The 10,158-nt window shown below is 38.8% G+C and overlaps 2 long non-coding RNA genes across 2 annotated transcripts in view; one reads left to right on the top strand and one right to left on the bottom strand.

Moving 5' to 3' along the window:
• Positions 1-652: 652 nt before the first annotated feature.
• LOC145511091 (uncharacterized) overlaps positions 653-10,158 on the bottom strand; it is a 277,792-nt gene continuing 268,286 nt past the window's right edge. Inside the window, exon 5 of the long non-coding RNA XR_014057493.1 lies at positions 653-790. This is a non-coding gene — a long non-coding RNA (uncharacterized LOC145511091). The remainder of the gene's footprint in view (positions 791-10,158) is intronic.
• LOC145511096 (uncharacterized) lies at positions 2,309-7,534 on the top strand. The gene is made up of 2 exons (XR_014057498.1): positions 2,309-5,648; positions 6,881-7,534. It is a non-coding gene; the product is annotated as an uncharacterized LOC145511096 (long non-coding RNA).

Raw genomic sequence — 10,158 nt, 5'->3', positions numbered from 1 at the left:
GCTAGGCTTAAAACAGCCAGTTTTCTCTTAGCAGAAAAAATATCTAGGACAAAATAATACAAAGTGCAAAATTAGGAGCGTCTGTCTTCAAATGTGAAAGATCTGGGTCTTGAGGCAAACCAGAAGTACTTGCAAAGTGGTTGGAAAGGGAGGGTGGAAGAGTCTGACGTCAGTGCAGATGAGAGGGATGCTCAGTAAGGGGGCCTTTGAGGAGACCGGAATAATATTGCTAGGAGCCTGCATCTTCAAAGAGAATCTCCTCAGGAGAGAACTGTAAAGGAGTTACTTGTGAAAATAAATGGTACTGAAAAGGATTTTTTTTTCCTACACTACACCTTGTCCTTTTTCTTCCCCGGACACTTGGGTAGAATTAAAAACAGCTTCTGAAAGGTGGTGTGCAATTTATATTATACCCAACAGAGTTTTCAAGTAATTCCATTTATTTGCCCAATGTAGAAATGGTCACAAGGAGAGTGACGTGAGTAGTGAGATGGCATGAGAAAAACGGGTCAGCAGCAGCCTGAATTCTTTTATGTGGGAAAAATTTTTTCAACTCTAAGAATCTAGGTAATGTTGATTAGCGTACCAGGCAAATACTGTTTTCACTGAAGGATACTCACATGTTAATATAATTGTACTCACTGGTGGAAGTAGCAATTGTAATTTGTCTTTATTCCTTGAAGAATGCATGTCTCTTACTGCTAAGCAGATAACATCATACATTGGACAACAGCTATTTCTCCTTTTTACAATTCCCATTATAATGATGCTCTACAGAAAAGTGGAGTGGCTGTGGAGTTTTAAAACAGATCTTAAGTTTTTGCTAACGGATACGTTTTTCTAAGGAAGTCTGATAAGAGACAAACTGCAGCAGAAAGAATGAAAAACATGTCCTGACTTTTCACTGCTGGGCTCATAGGAACTCCTTGTCTTATCCCTGATGGATTAAGAACATTCTCCTAACCACTTAATTCGGGAAGTAGTTTCATTTATAGTAATGTAGAAGTTAGACCCAGTAGTAGAAATGGAAAATAGTGCTCATACCTATTTTAGAACAGAGAAGTAGACAAGTGATCTAGTCTGAAGCTTATTTTTGTTTACTTTTTATCCTGCCCATTTTACTGTAGCCTGAAATTACACTCTATTTGGAGCAGTGTGATGTTTTGAACACCTCAGTAGAGTACCTTATAAATATTTATTATTGTTTTCAGATAGCATTGAGCTGAAGTCATCTCCATCAATGGGGTAAAAACGATTTAAAATGCCATTTATCCAACAGCTTTGCTGCTAAGAGTTACTTTGCTTTTTTGCTTGGTTTACTTGTGTTTATAAAACAAGCTTAAATACTCCAGTGCCAAATAGTTTGGAGGATTTGGAACTCCAAAGAAAAGATGCCCCGACAATGCAAATTCAAATCTCAGGAGCCGTGTTGGTCCAGACCATCATCTGCTCCGCATTGTCAAAGTGAGGGCTTTGGTGGGAATCTCGCCAGGAGTGGGAAGCCAGTGGAATCACTCTGTGTTATGGGATAACAAGAGAAAATACAGACCTGTGTAGAGGTATCTAATGATTACTATTTTTGAAAAATACTCTTATGTGGTACAAATTACTAGGTTTGTCATACTAACCTTTTTCTTTATTTTCCCAGCCATTTCATATATCCTTATGAGTAATACACATATTTTTAATTCTATTAGGATGATATATTCATCACATAAATGCTTTGTTTTGTTTTGGGGCTTCCCTCGTGGCTCAGCTGGTAAAGAATCCGCCTGCAATGTGGGAGGCCTGGGTTTGATCCCTGGGTTGGGAAGATTCACCGGAGAAGGGAAAGGCTACCCACTCCAGTATTCTGGCCTGGAGAATTCCATGGACTGCATAGTCCATGGAGTCACAAAGAGTCGGACACGACTCAGCGACTTTCACTTCACTTCACATCATTAAAAAGGCATGTAAGTCTCTTTGTTCAGTATATCTAACATCAATATTAATAAATATAAGTTCAATTTAAATCTAGTTTTCTGGACTTTGTAAAGGTTATTTTTTCTAATCTATTTCTATGAATTACTATGGATCCCTTTTTTTTAAAAGCTTCTAAGAAAAAACTCTTTAATTAGCTTCTTCTCCTAATACTAATAATGTTTACATAGGCTTTACATATAGAATATTAACAATTATTTCATTTTATCCTTAAACCTATCAAAGGAATATTAATATCATTATCCCCATTAAATTTCTCATTCACACTGTTAATAAATAAGAGAGCACATGTTTGAATCCAAGTATTCCACTCTACTAGAGCTATCTTTGGAGAAGGCAATGGCAACCCACTCCAGTACTCTTGCCTGGGAAACCCCATGGACAGAGGAGCCTGGTAGGCTGCAGCCCATGGGGTCGCGAAGAGTCGGACACAACTGAGCGACTTCACTTTCACTTTTCACTTTCATGCACTGGAGGAGGAAATGGCAACCCACTCCAGTGTTCTTGCCTGGAGAATCCCAAGGATGGAGGAGCCTGGTGGGCTGCTGTCTATGGGGTCACACAGAGTCGGACACGACTGACGCGACTTAGCAGCAGCAGCAGCAGAGCTATCTTACAAAATTTTCTTAACAATGCTGCTTTCACAAAAGTACATCCAGTCTTGATTTCCTCTTTCAGTCCTTTAAAGTTTAGTTATTTTTCAGGTTGGGCCTTCTAGTCTTCTTACTCTGCACATTTTTGAAAGATCTTCACTACTTAGTTTCCAAATTTCTGTCTCCAGCTGTCTGTCAGACATACCTACTTGGATATCTCAGAGCCTCCTAAATATTACATGTTTTAAAATTATCTTTTCTCTCAAGTATGTCCCTACTTCTATAGCCCTATTTTAATAGTCTTGCAATGACTCAACATGGAACTTTGGGTACTGTTATCCTTAATTTGCCTACTTTATCCCTCACCCTGCCCTTTTCTACAGCAAACAATCTCCAAACCCTATCCCTTTTACATCTCACACTACTTCAGATTTTATTCCCAATCCATTCTTCACATTACAGTCAAAGGAGATATTGATAAGGGACCATATTTTCTAGTCTTTCCCTTACGTAAAGTTCTTGAATGCAGAGTTCCAAAGAATAGCAAGGAGAGATAAGAAAGCCTTCCTCAGCAATCAATGCAAAGAAATAGAGGAAAACAACAGATTGGGAAAGACTAGAAATCTCTTCAAGAAAATTAGAAATACCACAGGAACATTTCAGGCAAAGATGGGCTCGATAAAGGACAAATTATGGACCTAACAGAAGCAGAAGATATTAAGAAGAGGTAGCAAGAATACACAGAAGAACTGTACAAAAAAAGATCTTCATGACCCAGATAATCACGATGGTGTGATCACTCACCTAGAGCCAGACATCCTGGAATGTGAAGTCAAGTGGGCCTTAGAAAGCATCACTATGAACAAAGCTAGTGGAGGTGATGGAATTCCAGTTGAGCTAATTCAAATCCTCAAAGGTGATGCTGTGAAAGTGCTGCACTCGATATGCCAGCAAATCTGTAAAACTCAGCAGTGGCCACAGGACTGGAAAAGATCAGTTTTCATCCCAATCCCAAAGAAAGGCCATGCCAAAGAATGCTCAAACTACCGCACAACTGCACTCATCTCACATGCTAGTAAAGTAATGCTCAAAATTCTCCAAGCCACGCTTTAGCAATACGTGAACTGTGAACTTCCAGATGTTCAAGCTGGTTTTAGAAAAGGCAGAGGAACCAGAGATCAAATTGCCAACATCCACTGGATCATCGAAAAAGCAAGAGAATTCCAGAAAAACATCTATTTCTGCTTTATTGACTATGCCAAAGCCTTTGACTGTGTGGATCACAATAAACTGGAAAATTCTGAAAGAGATGGGAATACCAGACCATCTGACCTGTCTCTTGAGAAACCTGTATGCAGGTCAGGAAGCAACAGTTAGAACTGGACATGGAACAACAGACTGGTTCCAAATCGGAAAAGGAGTACGTCAAGGCTGCTGTATATTGTCACCCTGCTTATTTAACTTATATGCAGAGTACATCATGAGAAACGCTGGGCTGGAAGAAACACAAGCTGGAATCAAGATTGCTGGGAGAAATATCAATAACCTCAGATATGCAGATGGCACCACCCTTATGGCAGAAAGTGAAGAACTAAAAAGCCTCTTGATGAAAGTGAAAGTGGAGGGTGAAAAAGTTGGCTTAAAGCTCAACGTTCAGAAAACTAAGATCATGGCATCCAGTGTCATCACTTCATGGCAAATAGATGGGGAAACAGTGGAAAAGTGGCTGACTTTATTTTTCTGGACTCCAAAATCACTGCTGATGGTGACTGCAGCCATGAAATTAAAAGACACTTACTCCTTGGAAGGAAGGTTATCGGCCAACCTAGATAGCATATTTAAAAGCAGAGACATTACTTTGTCAACAAAGGTCCATCTAGTCAAGGCTATGGTTTTTCCAGTGGTCATGTATGGATGTGAGAGTTGGACTATAAAGAAAGCTGAGCGCAAAGAATTGATGCTTTTGAACTGTGGTGTTGGAGAAAACTCTTGCGAGTCCCTTGGACTGCAAGGAGATCCAACCAGTCCATCCTAAAGGAGATCAGTCCTGGGTGTTCATTGGAAGGACTGATGTTGAAGCTGAAACTCCAATACTTTGGCCACCTCATGGGAAGAGTTGACTCATTGGAAAAGACCCTGATGCTGGGAAGGATTGGGGGCAGGAGGAGAAGGGGGCGACAGAGGATGAGATGGTTGGATGGCATCACTGACTCAATGAACATAGGTTTGGGTAAACTCTGGGAGTTGGTGAACGACAGGGAGGCCTGGCGTGCTGCGATTCATGGGGTCACAAAGAGTCGGACATGACTGAGTGACTGAACTGAACTGAATAACATTCATTAAGGATCACCTGAATAATTATGATCAATATCATATAACACTAGCTTAAATAGAAATATTTCATTTATTTAAAGATTCTAAACTGTTTTCATTGATACAAGATTTCAGAAATTCTAAATCAGGGTCTATCTATTATTTATCCTAGTTTTATACATGAGTGCAGGGAGTCCAGGAGAAGTCAGATACTTCCCCAAGGTCAACATAGGTTATGAAAATAGGACTCAAATTTAAATATTATTAATCAAAGTCTACAGCCTCCACCATACCATACACCATACTGCTTCTGCTTCTGAATCTACCACACGAAGATAAATAAATCACCATCCAAGAGCCCAACTAGAGCATTTAATTTTTCTCTTTTGTTTGGGTTTCTTCCACTTCATCTGCACCACATGAACATCACCATGTGTTTCATATATGCCCCATCCAAGCTCCTAAGCCACAAAAGCATGCAGTGCAGCACTGTTTACTAAAAGCATATCTGAAAATAAACAGACTGTTAGGAATGGTTAAGACAGATAATAATAGAATGATTAAAGGATGGTAGATCATTCCTGACACTGCATAAGATTAAGATGCTAATCAGATTTTGGATTTAGACAACCCAGATAAATCCCAAGTAGAACAAGACAAGGTACTCGAATCTTTACTTCATTTTCTTGCCTTTCAAAACACACATTTGCGTTTTATCCATGTCTCCTTTAAAGCTGAGGAACTTATGAAGGCTTTACCCAGGTGAGCTGATTATATGTTCCTTTTCCTTTTTTCTTTTTCTTCTTTTTTATGCCATTTTGAATGAACTATACCCTATTTTAATTCTTGCTGTCCTAAATTAGTTGCTTAGCAAAAGGCTAAAGCAAAAGGAAAACTGTTTGAGTGTTATATGTTAAGATAATTTAACAATGTATTTCTTTCCAGTCACAAAAAAATCCAACAGCTGTTCTTAACCTGCTTTGTTACCAAATAGGATGGATACATCCCAGCCCCCCCACAAAATATTCTGAATAGTCAATTTGTTTAGGCTTCTTGTATTTATGCAAAGAAAGATATCATATGTACATCTGAATAGCCACCATCTATATCCTAATTTGGTTATTTGAAATAAGTTGTAAATTTGGAAAGCAAGGAAAATGTAATTGAGAAGGTAGGCTGCTCAACATAGTTGAAATTCTTTTTGAATTCAGTGAGGGTCAGTTTAATTTCAAAGCAGCAGTCCTTGTTTTCAATTCCTATTATTCTGCTTTGTTTCATTTGCAGCATTAAATTTACTAATCACCAAACTTGATTTTCTCATCAGTTTGGTTAGAAGAATTTTTCTTGATTAATTTTATACTCAATTTTTTCTATTGTGTAAATGTTTATATTTAATTGCTTTGAAAAATATTAATTACCCAAAACATTGTAATCTGATCTCCAGAAAGAAGAAATTAAGAATTAAACATTTTTTCTATAATAACAATTGCATCTACTCTGAGATTTAGACCAATTTCATAGGCAAAATATTCTGACTGATACCTTTTGTGTAAATAATCCCTAATCAAATTTGGCAAAAAATAGTATGTCCCAAGATTTTGATGGCAATGTATATTTACAATCAAAAAATTCCTCTCTGGATCAAGGATTCAGCCAGTCCTTCTAACCTTCCTTACTTTCACTCAGAATTTAAGTATTAGATAGTTTTTCATCTCTTTCTCTTCTCCCAGAATTTTAACATTAGTTCTTTTATTATAGTGTCAGATTACCATAATGCTGATTAAGTATCCTAAAATTATTTATTTGGAAAGTAAACTGAAAAATACATCTCTATTGTCTACTTTTTTAAAATGATATTCTATTCCCTCAGTTGCTAGCAATTCATTTTTTTCTTAAATTTTATGTTAAATCATTTAACTTTTCAAAGAATCTGTAGCAACCATGTGATAAAGTTATAGGATGTTCATAAAATAATCTCGGCACCTTCTCTTCAGGGGGAAAACCATCCAATGACCAAGTTCTCAAATAAGTCTCTGAAATGACACACTAGGAATCTTAACTGTGATGGATCAAATTCTCAACTCTCTCATCACCTATAATGCCTCTTTCATAGACTGTTCCTGATTGTTTTTGCGAAAAGCAGAATAAAAATTCTGAATGTGATCTGAATTGTGAAGATAAAAACTCAGTACACAAAATGCACTGATATGTTACTCTTATCTCGAGACCTCAGTGAATGTGAGAGATGGGATAGAATGTCAGCACTGATTATCTGCCCAATATAAACTCAGTCATAAAGTGGTCAAATTAATTTGGCAGACTAATTCTAAACATAATTTCTCATTCCTTCCTCATTGGCCAGACTGCAGTTTATACACTTTCTAATAACAGTGGGCAAAACTATAGCTTAGACAGTAGATCAACTATGTAAAAGGAGTGAAAGCAGAACTATCATGCACAGACTTGAAAATAAATGCCATTATACTGCTTTCAAAAACATGCATTAGTTTGGATTCAGCTACAGAAAAGTATTTACTTTAGTGAATAAATAAAGTGATCATAGAAAATGTTTCAAAGTGTTGATTCTAAAATTACTGGCAAAGGCATATCCTGTAAACATTTTGAATAAAGCCTCTATGAAGTCCTTATATCTTATTTAAAGTGATATTCTTATCAAATTATTTTTTCAGAGGTAACACAAGTAATTTCAAGGTAATTCAGGTTATCCTGAACTATAGATTCTAAACTGGCAATGAGGTTTAACATTGCCCAAAGTGCCCTAAATATTGGCTATTAATAAGTAGCTGATGATGATAACATTTCCAATGGAACATTTGAAAGAACATTGCTCATTAACGTCTTCTGAGTGACTTGAAGAAGTACAGTCAACCTGCAGCCATTTTTAACTTAAATGGTTACTTGAAATTACTATAACTCTTCAGAATTTAACAGTGTGATTATATATGTGTTTTCCTTGATTCGGGGCTGGAAAGGAACGATATTACACATTTTCTACTTTGAGCAATCAAAAGCTCTCTAGTATCATAGACTAAATGAGATTTGTCCCCGAGGAGTAAGACGGGACCTCAGTGAAGCACAGGGATTTCACGTCTGGGGGGACCACACACTGAGCTTTCTGTACGGAGATCAAGACACCGTGTGTTCAAACACGACTTCAAACGGAGACGTGAGCCGGAATGCTTCAAAATTGAGAGGGTGTCACTTAAACCCATCAAGAGTTGGTAATTCAGCAATTATAAAGCCTTCAGAGAAGCATAGCTCTTCTGGAACATAGTTATTGAAGTAGTGTGGCTCTACTTCAGTAAGTGAAAAAGGAGACAGCCTTCCTCTTTAGAAAACTCAGAGACAGTCTTCATTTAATTAATAGGTAAGGGAAAGTCGTCCACAGGAAAAAAGTAGTCCCTGAGATTTATTCAATTTGTATTAGGTGCCTGTTCTTTTGCTGACTTTTACAAAGTATCTAATGACATATTTAAGTACACATATCTGCTTTATTTTTCCTTTTTCTTCCTCTTAATGGAAACACACCTATTTAGTAAACTTTTTATTATTTGAAATATGTAAGTGTTGAAACTGTCATCTCTTCTCTAGTTTGCAGACAGTATAATCAGCCAAAGAGAAATATTATGAACTGTCACATAAGACTGAGTACATGAAATGGGTCCCTTAAGATAGATTCTATGCTGGCCAAGGTCAGAGTAGGGGAAAACCATAGTTACAGATTTCTCAGATCTAGCAACTGAAAAATATTTTAAAGTAGGTAGGGCTCTAATTCGGAGAAGGCAATGGCACCCCACTCCAGTACTCTTGCCTGGAAAATCCCATGGACAGAGGAGCCTGGCAGGCTGCAGTCCATGGGGTCGCTACGAGTAGGACACGACTTAGCGACTTCACTTTCACTTTTCACTTTCCTGCATTGGAGAAGGAAATGGCAACCCACTCCAGTGTTCTTGCCTGGAGAATCCCAGGGACGGGGGAGCCTGGTGGGCTGCCGTCTATGGGGTCGCACAGAGTTGGACACGACTGAAGTGACTTAGCAGCAGCAGCAGCAGGGCTCTACTTGTAGTTGGATAGGGTGATTCCTCCTTGTGCAGGGGTATTTAATCCATGCATCATTCTGCATGTGGAATTAGGTAAACATTCTCTTATGGTCATTCCAAAGCCAAAGACGATATGAGGCAGAGCAAAATACCCTTCCAAGGATGTCTAGTCCAATGTTGTCATGGTAAACACACACAGACTATGACTATCCCTTCTAAAGTAAGGACACACACCATTGTTGATACGCAAAATGGCTTTCGGGGATGCAACATGAAAATATTTTCTTTTCATCAGTTATTTGTTCTGCTTTAATATGTATTAGCTACAACCCAGAATTTCACATATCTTGTTATCTAGCATGAAGCTAAAGTTCAAAATGTAGTGGATCAAAAATTACTAAGCAAATAAACAGCACGGATATTTTACAGCAGCGGTAAAACTCCTAATGGCGGTACACAAATCACTGGCAGGAAACAGGAAAGCAAGTTGTACTCATTCCTGCATCCAATATGATTGATTAACTATGATTTTTTCCCCACACGTGTGGAATAGGAACACATCAAGGAAGATAAGATTCACTGCTCTTGTGGACCCTACATTTTGTCTCACTTCTCTAAGTGGATCCTCGGGAGACTGGGGTAATCTAAGCCTGTCTACACCGGGGCGTTTGATCGACCTTTGTTGGATCCCAAAGTAAATTTCCTCTGAAGCTCTGATGGCTCCAGTCAGGTCAGCTACGGAGCGGCCTGGCGTCTGACTGAACCCCAGGGAGACAGGCTCCCTAGTGGCGCTTCAGGAAGAAACACTCCCCCGCAGTCCTGAGCCTCTGAGGAGGACGAGCCCCGTGCACGCTCTAAGCAGGAAGGTCAAGGCCTTGGCACCTCCTCACCCTGCCGGGTGCCCTCCTGGGGGACACTTCCACTTCACCATAATCCCCCCGGCCTTGCCCATCATGGCAGCTCTTACAGGCAGAGTCAAGCCCAAAGGACAGAAACCTTCGACTCTGAAAACCACATGTGGACACAGAGGAGACAAGCAATTAAAAACACAGCTTGACATCTTACTCAGGTAGCCCTGGCCTGCTAAGCTGACTTGCTAGATTTTTTATCCCAAGGTATGTTTAGCCCAGGATGAAAGAAAGATCTTGTGGCCTTAACACCTAGGATAGATCTAGGATGTAGTGTGGGGTAGAGCCTCAGCCTCTCAGCTG

Source organism: Giraffa tippelskirchi, chromosome 6, assembly GCF_054371585.1.
Source record: "Giraffa tippelskirchi isolate mGirTip1 chromosome 6, T2T-mGirTip1v1.2.pri, whole genome shotgun sequence".
Lineage (NCBI taxonomy): Eukaryota > Metazoa > Chordata > Mammalia > Artiodactyla > Giraffidae > Giraffa > Giraffa tippelskirchi.
The sequence above is the reverse complement of the archived record's forward strand: the minus strand, read 5'-3'. Positions and strand labels throughout refer to the sequence as shown.